General features: G+C 42.6%; 1 protein-coding gene across 2 annotated transcripts in view; it reads left to right on the forward strand.

Moving 5' to 3' along the window:
- LOC120513679 (urea transporter 2-like) overlaps positions 1–19,116 on the forward strand; it is a 297,024-nt gene that overhangs the window by 248,688 nt on the left and 29,220 nt on the right. Inside the window, exon 3 of one of the 2 annotated variants that reach the window (XM_039733314.1) lies at positions 6,262–6,361. The exons of the other annotated variant lie outside the window; for it this stretch is intronic. The gene's annotated coding sequence lies outside the window, so the exon portion shown is untranslated. The remainder of the gene's footprint in view (positions 1–6,261; positions 6,362–19,116) is intronic. 2 annotated transcript variants of the gene reach the window in all.

A 19,116-nucleotide genomic window follows, 5' to 3' on the forward strand; every position in this document is an offset into this window, starting at 1 on the left:
CGCAAAAAAGACCGCCGTAAAAAAAAAAAAAAAAAAAAAAGCAAGTGCATAAATGTATAATTAAATGGCATCTTCATGCTTAATTCCTCACATGATCTTCTAAAATATACACCTCATAACTGCTGAGTACCTTGGTGACATAGCCCAAGCTTCCTTTCTGCACAGCATTAGCATCAGGGTAAGCTATATTTGGGGTCTCAGAAGTTTCTCTTAGGAAGGTGACATTGAGAAATTTTCTTTCCCTGAAGCCTATTTATCTGCTTTTCATGCTAGGAGATCCTTGCCTGACATTTTCTGCAAGTACTAGGAACAAAAACTTTGCCAAACATTCTTATTCTCATGACTGCTATGCCATCCCTACTAGAAATCAGAGTTATTGTGTGTTCCACACCAAATTCCATCTGAATCAGAATAGCTCATAGTTATAAAATCATAGAATGACAGAACAGTTTGGAAGAGAACTTAAATCTCATCCAGTTTCACCCCCTGCAATGGTCAGAGACACCTTCCACTATCCCAGGGTGCTCCAAGCCCTGTCCAGCCTGGCCTTGGGCACTGCCAGGGATCCAGGGACAGCCACAGCTGCTCTGGGCACCCTGTGCCAGAGCCTGCCCACCCTCACAGGGAAGAGTGTCTTTACAATAAATGAGGTAATCCAGTTCTTCACTTCTTGTAAGTTTGAATATGCTTTGGCAAGGTGAGTTTTAGAAGATGATAAATAGTAGAGACCAGGAATAGCTGGAAATTCCAGGCTGAAAAGTGGTGATTCTGTGTTTGACACCATCGACGCGTGGCCTCAGTGAGCCCTTCAGTCTCCATGATCCATTAACAAAATGGGCACAAGAATCCTTATGTTTGCAGAAAGTTCTCATCATCCCTCAGTAACAGTTGATATGAAATCACTGATCAGTTCCAGGATTAGCATGTTGTACTTTATAAAAGAAAACCTTCAACCTACCCCTTAGGGATCATGAATGACATGAATGAATGACATTGGGCTGTCCTTAAGGCTAGCTGGCTTTTACAAAAAGATAATTTAGAAGGATATAGGGAGAGCAGGGGGTTTTGGCATTGGCTGAAATACAAAATGCAAGGAAACAAAAGAAAACAATTATATTAGCCTAGTTTTAATGAGAATGCAATTATAGGCAGGAAAGTCTATCAGGAGTCTGGCCTCTGTACAACAAACCTCTGCCTCAAGGCAGACATTGAATAGTTACCAGTAACAAACAGTGTGACATTCAGAGTGCTCGGCAGCCCTGAGAGCTGGACTTCGGTGAACCTGATGAAGTTCAACAAGGCCATGTGCAAGGCTCTGCACCTGTCCATAACAGGTTTTTGCAATCCAAAACACAAACGCAGGCTGGACAGAGAATGGATTGAGGGAATCTTGGAGATGAAGGACTTGGGAGTGTTGATGGATGAGAAGCTCAACATGATCCCTCAATGTGCACTGGCAGTCCATAAACCGCATGAGAGAGGGAGATGGAGAAGGGCTTTAGAAAGAGGATGGAGTGGTGCTACAAGGGGAAATGACAAGAGGAAACTGTCAGGGGACAGGGTTAGATTGATAATATGATATTAGGAAGAAATTTTTCCCCTAGAGTGTGGTGAGGCCCTGGCACAGGTTGCCCAGAGAAGCTGCGACTGTCCCATCCCTGGAAATGTCCAAGGACAGGTAGAACGGAGATGGGAGGCAGTTGGTCTGGTGAAAGGCGTCCCTGCCCATGGCAGAGGGTTTGAAACTGAAATAACTTTAAAGACCCCTTCCCCTTTTAAGATCCCTACCAGCCCAAACCATTTAATGACTCTATCATTTTATTATTCATCTCTCTTTTAGAGAATGCCAATATTTTCTCAATATAAAAATATTCATTTATTCTTGTTAAGTAATGGTGACTTTAGAAAATAGTCTTAGCAAGGAGACGCTTTCACCAGGCTCAGCTGCTTTTCCTCATAATATCAGTGCTTGCCCCATTGTCTTACAAGGAATATTTATTTCTCTTGATTGTCCCAAGTAGGTCCTTGTTCCACCCAGATGTAGTACCTACTCTCAAACTGATGCATGAACTTCATTTCAACTACTACAAGAGCAATTTCAAACTTAGAAATGTCAGTGTCTAGCACAGGGGGCTTTGCTTTATAAACATTCCTTTGTTAATGAAATTGGAAAAGTGCAGAGGAGGAATTTTCCATGAGTAATTCCTCATGCAAGCACTACTTAAAAGTCCCTTATCTTAAATTCACTTTGACAACTTCTTGGGAAATAATAATAATAATCATCAATAAAATAATAATAATAATAATAATAATAATAATAATAATAATAATAATAATAATAATAATAATAGTAAATCTTAGCCTTATTTCTATATCAACAGAGTGAACATCTGCAGGTTAAGGTACTGGAACCCAAATTTCTGGGTCTTCATCCAACATGATGCTCTCGGCTACCTTTTGGCTGGAGCAAACCCACACAGATAGGGAACAAGACCCAGGCTGGTGGTCAGCTGCTGGAGATCACCACTTTCACAGGACACCAAGGAAACTCTGATGCCATTAGCCAAAGGGAAACACCACTTTGTGGTGTCTGTGTATTTCCCAAACCCTTCAAAAGCCTTTTTTCTTTCCTTACTGCCATCCATAAGCTGATTCCACATGCTGTCTCTTACAGACAGATTGCCATTTGAGGGAAAGGGAGCTGGAACTTCATGATGTGTTTCTACAGCACCCTGTGAAATGGTGATGGGGTCTCCAGGGATTTCTGAAGTACAGATAATTAATCTGACAGACGACTCCATGGAGGGGCTGTCAATCAAGAGCCAGCTATTCACATCCCCTCTGTCAGGCTCCCATCACTCCATGGAGCTGTTGCCAGGTCTTCAGCAGCTAGAGCAGAGGGGAAACAGCCAGGGCCAGCTGGTGCAGCCTGGGCCAGCCCCCTGCACAGGCTAAAGAGGCAGCTCCCCAGGGCAGGTTATTGCTGCAGGAGGGCAGGAGGAAAATGAGAGTCAGGAAGTAAAAGCTGATGTGGCCCTGCAGATTGTGCACTTTTGAGCATTTCAGTCTCAGGTGACAATCCACATTGTAGTTCCTGCTTGCATCTCCCACATTTCCCAGAGCTTTTCCACCCCAACTCGCGTCCAGCTCTCCTGCCCCGCCTTTGTCTGTCTCCTGACGTGAGTGGCCTGAGACAAGCACTCATCCAGATTTAGAGGAGTTTAGGGATAGATGAACCTGATCTTCTGATTTTAGATTCAGAGCCTGAAGCCATTGAGGACATAGAGTGAAGCAACAGAGCTGTGGGTACCTACAGTTCTCCCTGCTGCTGTGAGCTGCCCCACAGAATTGTTGTGTAAAATCAATCATGGACCACAAAAACAGGCAGTGTGTGAAAAGAAATAAAATAGGAAGTTAATGAAAGGTCGAGTGCACAGACAGCATTAGAAGAAGCCTGAGGAATAGTCCTGTGCACCTCTGTCTCCATCAAAAAAACTGTGCTGATTGAACCAGCAATGTTCAAACTGCATAATGAAAAACTGTGAATCATGCAAAAAGCCCAGTGCTCATTTCCCTGCCCTGCAGTTGTAACACAAAGGCTTTCCAAGAGATAAATATTCCTATCACGATGAGTGATCTTTGGGTCTGCAGCTACGTCCCTCCCTTGAAAAAGGAAGTGATGGAGTGCTGTTAGCACTGCCTTGTGCCCCTTTGATTTCAGCACTATAAATATTTCCCTTGTCACTGGTACTGGCCACAACAAGGACTGTTTAAAAAAAAAAACCCTCTCTGAAAATCAAGAGTGGAAATTATACAGAGTGGGCTTTGCAGTCCAGGACACACAGAGCTTTGAGGTCCAGCTCCTAGGAGGAGTGTTTAGAGTAAAAACACTGATGTTTTTATCACTTCTTAGTCTTGAATTAATGAAGAAAGACAAGAAGAGAAAAATAAATCTAACTAGGCTTTGAGTGGCACATTGTCTTGAGATGATATATTCAAAGTTTTATTATACAATCACAGGATGGTTTGGGATGGAGGGGACCTAAAGATCACCCCATCCCACACCCTGCCATAGGCAGGGACACCTTCCACTATCCCAGGGTGCTCCAAGCCCCATCCAGCCTGGCCTTGGGCACTTCCAGGGACTGGACATGTAAAATTTTCACCATTCCTTCATGTAAGAAAGAGGACATGTGAGTGAGAAAATGAGCTTGCATCACTGATGTTTCTTTCTTATATAAAGATATAAAAATTATGGATTTAAAAAAATATCTTATTTTTTATTTTTATTATGTCTAGTCTAAAGCACTGTCTGATGACAGAAAGTCAACTAAAATATAAAATAAGAAAAAGTAAAGTATCTGAAAGGAGAACTTTTGTTGAGTGTTTATACAACACCAGTGCTTAACCTTTGGTCTTCAGAAAACCTGTCTTAAAATTTAAATACTGGCACTTGAATTTATTCACATGATCTTTAAAAAACAACTCAAAGATTATTCACTGAAAGTCTCAGCACGGACAAGCAGAGAAATACTAGAATTGAAAATGTGAAAGCCTATTGTTGAGGTTCTGTTTGTCAAAAGGATGCACAATAAGAATTTAGAAAACTTGTAAGAGGAAGAAGGATAATGCTGAAAAACCCTCATAGGTTACCTCTATATGCTGCTTTTTCTATATGTCATAAATAATTCACAGGAGAGAAGCCAAGTTGCATCCCTTTCTATCTTATCCCTTTCTAAGATAGAAAAGACTGTAAAGATTTCCATAAATAGCCATTTTTCTGAATTAAAAGCTGCCTGTGGAGAATGTTTCTGCCCTGCTTTCCAAAGAAAACAAGGACTTACATATCCAATTTATGTGTGTATCATCTCATCTCTTTGTGTCCCCCTGACAACTTTTGAACCTGTTTCAACAAAATTTGTTAGAATTGTACATGTTTCATGAAAATTTACTGCCTGGGGGAAGACAGGGACTTGATTAGTTGCACCAGACAGAACAAGAGAGGCTCCAGTTATCCTTTATCAAAATGTGGAGAATCTGTGTTGGGTGGAGACATTATTCATATCACAGCTATGGGAAAATCTCAAATTGGCACCCTAGTTCAACCAGAAAGTTCAAACCTGAGACACACATCCACAAGAAACATGGTTTTGTTAATTCTGCTGCTCATGGAACAGCTTGTTCCCACTTATATCTTTAGTTGAAGATATTAGCAAAGATGACACTTCTTCCATTAAAACTGTGGTTTCCAAAAGTCATCAGCTTTTGACAGCAAAAAAAAAAAAAAAAAAAAAGCCTTTTAAAGACTTTTTAGATATCTTGAAAAGGTGACTCTTCTGGACCATCTACGCAAACAAACTAACACAAGCATATGCCTCTTTCATTGTGCTGAAATATGAGTGGTGAGAATTTGGGCCAGCAATACACAGCTCCTCTGAGTGCAGGCTGGGTGTGTTGTACACACAGAAAGGCACCAAGGTGTTTGTGTTGACTCTGAGGGGTCCTTTGAAGGCACAACAGACAGGAACTACTTTCTGTTCACCACCTGGGGATGGAGCTGCCAGACCATCACAGTGGTCCCAGCAACTGGGTCCTTCATCCCATGGGCCCTGGGTGCTTCTCAAGGGTTTTTTGCATCTAGACAAGTTGTTGGTGTGTTGCCCTATAAATACATTTACATTTTATTTTCTGATCTCCCATAAGGCCTTTGGCTCCATACCCCACATCTTTCTCCCTAAATTGAGATAGAAGAACTATTAGATGGATTAGGAACTGGTAGGATGGTCTTCTGTGGGGAAAGGCTTGGAGAACTGAGATTGTTCAGTCTGGAGAACAGGCACCTTCAAAGTGACCAACTGAGCCCTTCAGTACCTGCAGGGACCTGACAAAAAAAGATGGAGAGAGACTGTTTATAAGTGTCTGGAGTGACAGGACAAGGGGGAATGGCTTCCCACTTCACAGAGGGCAGGGTTAGATGCGGTGTTGGGAAGAAATTCTTCCCTGTGAGGGTGGTGAGGTCCTGCCACAAGTTGCCCAGAGCAGCTGTGGCTGCCCCATCCCTGGATGTGTCTAAGGCCAGGTTGGACAGGGCTTAGAGTGATCTGGGCTAGCAGAAGTTGTTCCTACCCATGACAGAGAGGTTTAGAATTGGATGGTCTTTAAGGTTCATCCAATCCAAACCATTCTGTGATGTTATTGTCCTGTTGTCACTCTAGTCCCAATGCTCGCCGGCATTTCAGACTCCTGTATCTCTTGCTTTAGGCAGACGTGGCCAGGAGCCATCCCCAGTTACCAACACACTGCAGGCTGACCCAGACAGGCTCAACTCAGCAAGAGGACAAGATCATCCCATATTTCCCTGGTGAGTTCAGGCTCCCTGAGTGTGTGTGGGAGTGTCTTCCTACTCATAGAAGTCTCTCAACTGAGTGTGCTGTTCACCACTCTTCCGCACCAGACCCGTTCATTCAGGCCAGAAACTCATTGAATTGACAGGGAAGGCAGTTTCTTCCCAGCTGCCTTTCAAAGTGGTTTCTCACTGTTCAGGGAAGCAAAACCAGCCATACTCCTTCACTGGAGGACACCCTGGCAGACAGCACACCAGGTGGAGGATCCTTGTCACATGTTTGCAGCACCATGAACACATCCAGGCTATAGCAAGGCTCTCAGTCCACCCTGTAGTTCTGACACCCTCAAGGTTTGCTTTCAGGATGTTGTAAAGAGCAATTACTACTCCAAACTAAAACATATTTCGTTCATTGCAGGATATAGGGGAAATGGGGTGGTAAAAGACCTATGCCATAGCTAAAAAGCCACCACTTCTCACTACAATTATTACTCAGGGAAGGGAGAGTTGTGTGCACACACTGCCTGTAGTAGCAGAGCTTCTGCTTGGGACTCTCCTTGGAATCACAGAATGGTTTGGACTGGGACAACTTCCACTATTTCAGGTTGTTCCAAGCCCCATCCAGCCTGCTGCCCACGCTGGGATCAGCCCAGGGCAGAGTTGGTTTTCAAGGCCCAAGTGCACACTGAGGGGTCATGTTGAGCTTCTCTTGACATGGCTGAATCTCTGAAAGGTAAAACAGGGCATGAGCATTGAGGTTATTCCCTTCAGCATGGACTCCACGAGGGTGTAACCCACAGCCTTTCAGGAGAAATGGCTTCACCTTTTACAGTCAGTCCCTGAGGGCTGCATGTGGCCCCACTCAGTGAGAGGTCCAGTTGTGACCGGTAATGGTCACATCTGAATTGTGGATATTTTTTTAGGAAAGGCCACTCCTAGGGATGAATATAAATAGTATAACACTGTAGCCCATCCCCCTCCCTCTCTATCAAATAACAAATTATCAACTACAGAAGAGTCAAGAAGATTCTATTTAAATTACAAGCTGCAAATATTGGCTTATTTTGAGCTAGTTGGTATGAATTAACAATCACATTAAAATTTCTTATTTTTTGGAAATACATTTCATCTGCCTTTGCATGATGGCAGCCAAGAAAATTTTGTTCACATTTTCCAAGGTGATTCACTTCCTGGCTTCTAACAAACCTGGTAAATGTCAGGTGCCAAAAATTTCTTCAGCAAGATTTTTGAGCTAGAGTGAAAGTTCCATTCCAAAGAGTAACTTTAATAATTGTTCATGCTACTGTTCTTCTATTTTTGGGTTTTCTTAAGAAGACCTCACAAGAAATAGATTATTTGGTTGTTATTTTCAGTACATTTTCAGACTGCTGGGGGAAATGTCAGATGCAGTTTTGATTTTGAAGGTCATTTAGGGACATGAACCTCACAGTTGTTTGAGATGTCCTGGTTTTTCCTATTCATTCCTTCCAACACTGCAGCACAGAGGTAACACTTGCAATGTTTTTAGTGTCTTTTTAACCCTTTTAAAGTGCCGTTTCTGAAAGCAATTTCACCAAAGACCCTCATTTTTGGAATATGCCAGCTACCTTCCTCCTGAAACAAAGATTTGCAAATTGGAAGTCCAAACAGTAGGGTGCATAAAAACCATCTGATGTCTTTTTTACCACTGGTGGGCCTGAGAGGAAAAACCCTCTAAGTGTGGCAATAGAGCAGAGACAACCAAAGCAGGTGAATTGTGGTCTGCAGGTGAGCAAAAGTCACCTCACTCTAGAGAAAGGAGCAGTTTTGCCATTTCACTTCCCAGTAAGAGCTGCAGAGCTCTGTGGGCTCTCTTTACAGATTCCATTGCCATGTGCACTTGGCTTATTAATTAAAACATATTCTTTACTGTTTTCAATACATTAAATTGAATGTGTCTAATGAATATCCAGCTGCACTCTTCTTTCTTTATACATAACAATTTAGAATCATAAATTGCACTCATTTCAACCCAGGAACATTTTTCCCATTATATGGCTGCTGGTGATAATGTATCAGACAGCAATAATGATGCTTGATTTTCATAAGCTGCACTAAATGGTAAGTGCTCAGAGCTACATGTTTTGATTAGCAGACTAAGCAAACCATGACATGAGAATCCTTATTTAGACTGACTACCGAGGATTTTTCCACAAGGTGATTTATTTAGGCAAAGGGACAGTTTAAGTGCACCTGACCTGCCTCAACTGAGTTCTAGATCATCTCAAGCTAGACATCTATGACACAAAAAGCACCTGAGTGATTGTCTTATCTAAGCCAGATATGCAAAATCATATGCTAGAATCCATTTTGTGCAAGATTTACCAGGAAAAATAAAGTCTGTTTTGATACTGTATGTGTAGAAGTTGAATCAGATGCAGAATACACTCTGGAGAGGCCTGTAGACAAGAGAAAAGGTATTTTGTCACAGACGTAGGCTTCTATGCCCTCCATTCCTTTTCCATCTCTCTCCTCCTGCAGCAGCCTGGCGTCCCTCATGCCCTCCCTTCACCACACAGCCACACTTCTTTCACTTCACAAGTGAGATCCCTTCCTGGCACACCAAAAAAAAAAAAGCAAACACACCCATGTACGCCTTCCCTCGCGCTCTCTGCGTTGTTCCTTCAGCTCCATCTATCGACAGCCTGGAAAAGGAGCGGCTGGGGCAGCAGCTCCCTCCCCTCTGCCCTGCACAAAGGGGAGCCGTGGTGTTCTCACCGCCCTGGTTTAGCAGTGCCAGGGGCAGGGCTGGCCCCTGTGGGCTCAGCACAGCTGGTCAGACGAGCTGGACCTTTAGCTGGATGTTAATTCTTTGGGCTGTGACAGAGAGCTGTTCTTTAGTTAAGAAAGCAAGGATGCAAGCCAGCCAAAATGAGGAATCATTGGTAGGATCGTTACCAGACTGCTTGGTTTGATGGGTGTCCCAAAGCCTATAGGAGGCAATCAGTGTAAACTATAGAGAGGTGAAGAAATTAAGATGAAAGAATGTGCAGCCACATGAAATCTGAGCTCTTACTTGCCCCAAATTTACTGCTAGTGTTTGACCTTGATTGCCAAGCACTTTTTGACTTCAAGTATCTCTTAGCATCTCTCACAGCTTTCCTATGCTCTGTGTTTGAAGGAGTTTGTCAGATCACCCCCATCTAGCCCAGAATGACACATACCCAAATAATTGATGGCAAGTAAGGTGACAATGGAGAGATTTCCTCTTCAGCAGAGTTACATTACTCCAGTCCATGCTGGGGAAGTCACCTCTGGCTCCCTGGTCAGGCAGATGTGGGGGCGGCAGTGGGTGACTTCGGGAGATTGCTCTGAAACACTGAAACAAATGATACTTCTAAATAACTTCTTGGTCACTGATTGGAAGCAAAATGTGATGTTTTAGATATCCTTTTGAAACAAGGACTGGGAAACTTTTCTCCAGTGATATATTTGGCTTAAATTTGGTTTGGTAAGTACTGGACTTACCAAACTACGGGATGTGCCTCTAAAAGCATTACTGGAGAGGACTCTGAGTGCTGATTGCATTTAGAAACACACTCACAGCTCTGCAGGTCTCCAAGCATTATCTGAACCCTCCCAGACTACAGATTGATGCTGGAAGTCACAGATAAATGGGCATTCCATCATCTCTGGTAGGAACACCTTGACAACAGACTCTGCATGTCCTGGCACTTGTGGTTCCAGAAATTCGAGATGGAAGTGGAAGGGGAGGGGGAGATCAGAGGTATTTTTTTTCCTCCATCATAATGAAAGATTTTGTCAGATACATCCAGCACATTCAGAGACTGAGCAACACATCCATCATGGGGTTCTGAAGGGCAACATTACAGCTTTTATCTTCTCACCTACATATCTGAAGTTTATAAAGTAATTTGGCAAACCTTTCTGGAGATAACCTGTCACCTGGAAGGTTTACAACCTCGCTTCTGCTCTTCACTACCTAAAGAGGGAGAGGTGTACAAATCCATCCCTCTGAACTCAGCTGGGCTGAGGAGAGGTAGCACAGGGAAGGAGCTTGGCTTGCAGCTTGCTGTATCTGATATGAGCAATGAGAACTGACAGGATGTGATCCAACTCAAGGCTCTGCAACAGCAGAGGCAAAAATTGCATACAGGCATTTTGGAAATGAGACACAAAGCTGAGAGAGAAAGTCTAGTGGTGGGTACCCTGGAGAACTGGACTTGCAGCTCCTCCTGCTGCCACAAAAAATTGGGACTGTTCTTATGAGATCCGGATATCTCCTGGGAGGAGTTATAATCCCAGACACCCCAGTCTCTCCCCAGCAGCAGTGTCAGCAGCCAGAGTCTGGCCAAAACCAAACAGACAGGTACCAATGTCACACAGCCATCTGGCCACTTGTTGCCATGCCCACAGAGAATGTTGCTTCCAGCCATCTATTTGCTTTATATCTGGGCCCATGGTGCCTGCAGCTTGGAACTGTTGTATCTCTGCTCACCACTTCCCTTCCCTGAATTGCCCCTCGAGCATGTAGCTGTAGGAGCCACACTTTATGTCAAGTTGCTGAAGTCAAAAGAGACACATATCCAGTGTGGGCACTTGGACAGAGATTTTTACTCACTCTTGCATAATTTCTTCCTTTTTTTTTTTTTTTTTTTTTTTTTTTTTTGAGGGAGGAAAAAAGTGGGCCCAGTAAAAGCCAATGAAAAGGCTGGTGTGAGTAGGAAAAGAGGCAGGATATCCAGCTCATTCTGCTGGAGGAAGCATAGGCTGAGGACACACAATGTCTTCTATCTAGGAGAGATGTCCCAGGAGAGAGCAACACTCGTGGGCCCTGCACTCAGGCTATAAAAATCACAGAATCATCATAGAATGGTTTGGATTGGAGGGTACCTTAAAGCTGATCCAATTCCACCCCTGCCATGGACAGGAACACCTTCCACTATTCCAGGTTGCTCTAAGCCTGTCCAGCCTGGCCTTGAACACTTCCAGGGATGGGGCAGTCAGAGCTTCTCTGGGTACTCTGTGCCAGGGCCTCACCACCTTCACAGCCAAGAAATCCTTCCCAATATCCCATCTAACCCAGCTTTTTTTCATGGCAAAGCCATTCCCCCTTAACCAGACCCTTATCCAAAGTCCATTTCCATGCTCCTGTGGTTCCCTTAAGTACTTGAATCCTGCAGTAAGGTCACCCTGGAGCCTTCTCTTCTCCAGGCTGAACAATAAGATATGGCTGTGGCCACATGGACAGCCTGCCAAGGCAAGACTTGGATGCCCGTAGTCAGAAACATCAGATAAGGCTTGTCCTTTTAAATAGGTACAGGGTCCTGGGGCACTCTTCAAGGCAAAAACCCCACAGCCCATGTGTTTGGTTGAAGTCCAAACCAAACTACCTCTTTAAACAAGTCATGAGGCTGTGGACTGGTTCTGCAGCCCCACGCTATTTCTGCGTTTCTTCACACACATTTAAGCAACCAGTGCATAATCCCCACAGCTGCACATTTCCACTATAAATTTACTGTCTGGTTCACTACCCCCTCCTTACACACACATACACACTCACACACACACACATGCACATATAACTATGCTCAGTCTGTGCCAAGGCTGCAAAACCAACTCATAAACCACCTAAAATTAATGCAGAAAATTTTGTTCTCAACCATCAAATTTCTGAAGAGTGACAGACTTGGTTCAGGTACAACTCAGGGGCAGAAATGGTTTAGATTTTCATGTAGAAATGAGTTTATGGGGTTTTTGGGTTTGCTTTGGTAGTGGGGAACACAGCAAATATTCCAGAAAGCTTCTATCAGAAAGTTATGCAAAACAACAACAATCATCTTACCAGCTACCAAACCTTATCCTTCCCCCATCATCTCCAAGTTATTATCTGTTAACCACATTTTTAAACTGTAACAAAGAAAACAGAATAAAATCAATAGCTCTCTTTGCAGCTAGGAGGACAGAAATATTCAGCTTCCCGGTGGGAAAACTGGTTCTTTCTTTCTTCGTTTCCTTCTAATTTTAAACTTCACTTAAGGTTCAGTGATTGAACAAAAGCAGACAAAAAATATTGCAGTTATCTGACGTACAGAAGTGTAACATGAAGTCTGCTCATTATGGATAATATTTATGGCAGATCATAACGTTAAATTACAACTCAGCCGCCTCAGCCAGAAATTTGTAACACCACACATGTGCTTCTAATTAAGGGCTTTTGAAGTTGCCCTGGATATTTATTTTCAAGGGATTTAGTGCACTGAGCGATTAAAGTTTGCTCTTGTTAGGAGCTCTGCAATTGAAAAAAAAATTAAGAGAGATTGCAACTGGACCTCAAACTAATATATACATTCATTTTTGCATGAGTGTGTACATGTACATCTGTTTATCTATTGCCATAAAAAAATAAAAATGTGTGTGTTAACATAGATAAAAAAATATATTAAAAGAGGGAGACAAAGGGCCCTTTGTTTCAAATGTGGTCCGAGTCCAAAATTTGTGACCGTAATTTTGTTTATAGGAAATCCTTTATAATGCTAGTTTAGTGTTTCCATATGGAATTCTCACAGGACTCTTTTCTCCCTCCCCCTCAACCCCCCCCATGCCCCTCTTTTATTTGGATAAGGCAAGAGAAAAGTGAATGTACATTCCAAAGATGCATAGTCATTCCGGATCAAATTCAATGGATTCTGGCAAGAGTTGAAAAACACAGATGCAGTGTTTTAGGTCTCCTGCTGTGCAGCCTCCAGCCATGAGTGTCTGGTTGAAGCACTTTGTAAAATCATGAAAACCCTATTAAATTCATGAAATATGATATACTGCATTTTCCAGCTAACTTTCCATTGAACTGTCCATGAAGATGGAATTTGGCTGGCTTGCTTAGGGTGTTCACAGATGCACACACACACACACACACACACACACACACACAACACACTTAGGCATCCCTGTGTGCCCACCAAGATACAGCCTGGAGCTGCTGCAGTCTTTTATCCTCTGCTTCTCCAACTGAATCTTCCTCTCCAAACCAGCAGAGCCTGGATCAAAGCTCAGGAGCTCCCTCCAAGCTTGTTCTGTCTTTGCACCACACAACTCACACAATGACCCCCAACAATTAAAGAGCTCCTGATGTTTAGGCAGAGGGAAGCGAGCGTCCAACACAGCTGCCCCTCTTCCAACTTAAAACAAAACCCCTTGCTAGGAAACTGAAAGCAGCCTGATATTCTTACTTCATTTCCTATTGGGTTTCACATAATAAAATCATCATATGTTTAGGATTGGGTTTCCTTTCTCCTCTTCTAAATGAAAAAGTGAGAGCAGTCCCCTGAGGAGAAAGGTCTTGCTGTTAAAATTGTCCTCGAGACACGGGCAGTTGCGGCCCCTTGCATGACTGTCAGAGTGAGAAAAATATGTATTTTAGTAAAGCTGGCCTGCCCTTGCTTATTTATGTCTAGGCACCCACGTGGCTGAAAGTTGTATTAATTTTAATGAGATGTGGCTGTACCTGAGCTCACCATGCAGCCACGCGAGGTTTTCCTGACCTCCGCGTGAGGCAGACGGAGCTCTCCCATAAAATACATTGTACTTCCAACTGTGTCTTTTATTCAAGGATCTGAAGGTACTTTAGAAACACTGAGATTCATAAATGCTCAGGCCAGACAGGACTTTTGAGCATTCAGCCCATGTAATACTGACTGTAAACTCCATCCTGTAGCTGCTGTATTGAGCGCAGCAATGTTGACATCCAGTTTTGAGATGAAGACTTCAAGAGAAGAGGGATCTACTGCTTTTCCTGGTAGTTTGCTCCAACAGCTAATCAGCCCCTCTGTTAAAAACATTACCATGCAATAAATAAGCTGTGAGGTTTAGGAGGATTTAAGTTGTATGTCTGTGGTTAAGGTTATCTACAGGAGTCTTAACTCCGAAGTTTTTAAGCAAAAATTGTGATAATGTGCATATTTTTCTGTCCATGGTCTCCACCAAGTTCTGCTCCACCAAATCCACAGATAGTTTTTAAAATTTTGTGTTGAAATGGTGATGATATTTGAATATCTCTTCATAATTTTCATACGAGGCTTCCCATTTTTGTTGTGTACATTTGCTGTCAGTAGATGACAGAAAGATGTAGGTTGGATGCTTGTTAATTAGGTTCACATTTTCTGATGAACAGTGTTACTGCAAGCAGTAAATCAATTCAAGACTGGAGATTGCTTTGCAAGTCAAATTTCCAGAAATTTGTCCGTGTAACTTTAAAATTCCAGATCCCTTTGGAATGGAAATAAAGGCTTAAATTTCAGGACCACAGTGCAAGTTTGACACATTTGCTGGCCTCAGATATGCCAAAACAGAGACAACAGGATGTCTGCTATTTCCCATTCCAAATAAGAAAGGAAAAGGAATGCCTAAAGTCCCTTAAGTACCCTTTTTTTGGGGTATAAATACTTTTGAACTTGGGCTTGTTTCAACATTGGTTTTTGCATAATGGTTAGATGTGAATTCTCTTAGGTTTTGATTAGATTATTTACCTTCTCTAGGTGCCTGTATATCTCTATTTACTAAAAAGGGAAGTCCAGAGTAATTTATCTGGACCTCCATGTCTTTTTAGACATTTGTTTTGGGTGAGAATCCCTTCTTTTTTCCTTACAAAAACACATTCAAATAAAGACATTTGCCCAAGTCTTGCTACAGCAGTAATTGTCTAAGAACAAAAACAAAAATGGGTGTATTAGAGATATGACTTTTTTGTTGATGAGGTTAGACTGTGGTATAATTCTATATCACGTACCAGCTAAGCTATTTTACATGTCTTTAAATGTCATTGATATTATGATTCATAATACAGTGCTCTGTGGTCTTCCAATTTCTTTTAAAAACTGAATCATACATTTGCAGACACTAAAGAAACATTAATTAGCAAGGTTTGTGTTAACAGACATCTTGAGAGGATTAATGTGCAAAAATTAGATAACCAAGTGCATGCCATTAAGGCTTAAAGTGCTACTCCTGCTGTGTCATGTGAACATTTTATGTGGAAAAACACCTGTATTCTCCATCATGCAACAAAATAATGGGGAACTTAATAAGATTTACTAATTTGATATATAAAGTGGCAGCTACAGGAAGCGTGTATTTACTGGCAAGGAAGATTGTTTAAAAGAAACAGACAGAAATGGCCTGGGAATATTTTACTGGATATCCAGTGAGCAAGCGGAGTGAAAATAAAATTTGGTATGCTCTTGTCATTGTCCTAGCCTCCACACTCCAACCCCAGCCCTTGCTGGTTACAGCCGTCACCACAGGCTGCACAGCCCTTTTGACAGGGACACATCTCTTGCAGGGCTGCCTTTGGTGGCAGTGACCAGTGTCCATGCCTGGAGTCCCTGTTACTCCAAAGCCCCCTGACACAGGAGGGAACATGAGCTAGAGGTGACAAAAGGACACCTGGTGCCTGCATTTCCATCTCTGATCAAGATGTCACTTCCCGCCTCACAGTGCCAGAGCTCCCAAATTCCCCAGTCGTGTGAGCCAGCTCAGACCAGAGCCTCATGAGCATGGATTTACAGGTTGTTTCCAGAGATGTCATGGAGGTGAGGAACATAATCCATAGAACTCACAAAAGTCTTTAATCCTGTTATTCCTCACTTGCACAACAGAGCATACAAAAGCTCATGGCCCTGTTGGAGCAAGTCTGGAGGAGGGTAACAAAGATTCTCCAACGGCTGGAGCCCCTCTGCTCTGGAGGCAGTCTGGCACAGCTGGGGCTGCTCCCCTGCACAAGAGAAGGCTCCAGGGACACCTGAGAGCCCCTGCCAGGGCCTGCAGGGGCTCCAGGAGAGCTGCCCAGGCACTGGGGACAAGAGCCTGGAGTGACAGGAAAACTGTAGACTCCGCATTCCTGGAGATGTTCAAGGTCAGGCTGGATGGGGTTCTGAGTAACCTGGTCTAGAGGAAGGTGACCCTGCCCAAGGCAGGGGTAGAACTGCATGGTCTCCAAGGTCCCTTCCAATCCAAACCATTCCATGATTCCAGGATCCAAAAATAAAAAGAAAGTCCCCCCCAGAAAGAAAAGATTACACACACTTCTGTAACTAAAGTCTGTCCTCATTCCTGCATGATTTGAATTTTTTCAAAGACTCTTTGTGGAACCAAGATGCTACCTACCTCTGGAAAAGCTATATCTTGGTTTTGCATTCATGCAGTGTACTGCAGTCTACTCAGCTCTATGACCAACACAGAAAATTTTACCACTATGCAAATAACAGTACCTGATAGAACATTATCATTAGGATTGATGGCAACAGCCAGTGGCCCCACAAATTCTCATTTCTATACCCAGAGCTATTCATCACTTCAAATCCCATTTAAGAGGCTTTTGGATCACAAATTCTCTTCCCCCTCTCCAACAGCAATAAGACTGTGTAAAGAGAAATATTTTACTTGCTTAAATGCAATTAAATGCTGTGTCTACCACACAAGGCACCAGATCCCAAATCCTTCCCTGCTGCCCAAGGCAAAACTCCAGCAAGAGAGTTCAAAACAACTGTATCATTAGCAGCAACCATATCACTACTACACATTGGAGGGATGTTTGCCATGGAGTAAAATGGATGGCATAGTTCAACAGTTATTTCCTAAAATTCCCATTTAGAAAATTTATAAGTTAAAATGCTAGTTTTTTCAAAGTGCAATTCCCCATCCACTTGCAAATCCCAGTAAACAAAACAAAACAAACAAACAAAATAATAAAAGGGAAAAAACCTACTTTAAATTAATGTGAACTCCCTTGCTGGTGTTCTATCTTTAGATATAAAACTTATGTTAGCTGTTCTAATAACCTTATATTCTTCAGTATTATTCACATTATTCTTACTATTTGTGTTGGGTTCCTTTTGGAAGCCTTAATGATATATCCCACTAGGCCACATGTTCTCAGTCCAAAAGATAGCTCTGTTCCAACATAGTTTGGGTTAGAAACATGGAACAAAGGAAAGTTTGATACAGACAAACATATAAAAACATGAGCACAACACAAGGCTAACCTGGTCAGCTGAGCAGGCAGGAGCTCAGCACACCAGAGCCTGACTGCTACCAAATGTTATTGCTCACACCACTGGACTGATTTCATTCAGTTCACTTATTCCTAATGAGGCAATTATTCTCACCACCATGGCTCCAACTTCCCCGTGAGCCTGGAAGAAGACTGGGAGAACAAGAGAAAGTAGGAAGCAACTGATTAACATCAAATTCTTCAAAGCTCTAGAACAACCTTTACATGGAAATACCCAGGGAGAAACAGAGCTGGTTCTTAGATGCAGAAATGGTTTGTCTATGGGGTTATAAACTGGATTTATGGGTGGCAACCAGGAGTAGGACATGGTAGCCCAGGACTTGTTATGTATATATAGTGTAGATTGTAGCTTTAGATCCAAAGGAAAATTTGCATAGACATATGTTTCAGAACAACAGAATTATAGGAAGAAAGCAAAAGCTATTTTAAAAAAATCTATACACGTACACCAAAAAAATTTTTTACAGAGAACAAAGGCCACACATTACTAAAAAGTACCAGTTAATTTTATTACAGAATCATCACTGGAAGAGACATTCAAGACCAGATAGTCCCACCATCAACCAACACCACCATAATCAACCCCTAAAATCCAGATGCCCCTTGAACAATTCCAGAGATGGTAACTCCACCACATCCTTGGGTAACTCACTCCATTGCCCAACCACTCTCGCAGTGAAATTTTTTTTTGTAATATGGATCTGAACTTCCTTTGGCAGGACTTAAAGCCATTTCCTCTCATCCTTTCAGTCTGGACATGGCAGCTGAGGCTGACCCTTACCTCCCTCTATCCTCCTGCCAGGGAGTTGTAGAGAGTGAGAAGGTGTCCTCTGAGCCTCCTTGTCTCCAGACTCAACACCTCCAGCTCCCTCAGCTGCTCCTCATGAGACATTTTTTCCAGACCCCCTCACACACAAGATTATGACAAGTAATTGTACTTGTACTGCAGATATACAAATTAAACCCCTATTTTCTATCTCCAGCTCCTGGGACAAGTTCAAGGCCAGGCTGGATGAGGTTTGGAGCAACCTGGGATAATGGGAAGTGTCCCTGACCATGGAGGGGCTGGAATGAAATTATCTTTAAGGTCCCTTCCAACCCAAACCATCATGTGATTCTGTGATTCTGCAACAGACACACTTTTGTTTGGTGCTTTGAAAGATTCCCAATAAGAGCAAGCTACACCTACAGGTCCCACAGTGTGTTTGGGAATATGCATCAGTTAAGATCCACAGTGAAAACCAGTGGCTAAAGTTTGCTTAGCCCCCAAAAACGCTCTGAGGCAGAGACCCTCACACAGAAACCCCTGAAGTCAAGAGAAAGTGTTCAAAATTACTTCAGTAGGGTTTGCACACAGCTCACAAGGATTTGATTTCTAGGGCTATTGATCTGTTGCCTTCCATGAGCACTAATTTTGCTCATGTATCTTTCAATGTAGTTCAGCTATCTCCTGGAAAATTTCAAATGTGCCAGGTCAGATTGATGTGCTGCATGCCCTGGTCCATAAAAATGAAAGGCCAGCTATTAATTGGCTTTGCCTTCAGCTTAGTGACTTTGGAAAAGTCCCTCTTGCAGCCACAACATTTAATTTATTGAGAGATATATTTGGATCTATTTATTCCAAGAATGAAATTGTCTGGTTTGCTGTCATTTATTTTATAAAAGAGATAATAAAAACGTAATGAGTATGGAGATTCAAAAGTGG

This window comes from Passer montanus, unplaced genomic scaffold, assembly GCF_014805655.1.
Source record: "Passer montanus isolate IOZ18808 unplaced genomic scaffold, ASM1480565v1 scaffold86, whole genome shotgun sequence".
NCBI lineage: Eukaryota > Metazoa > Chordata > Aves > Passeriformes > Passeridae > Passer > Passer montanus.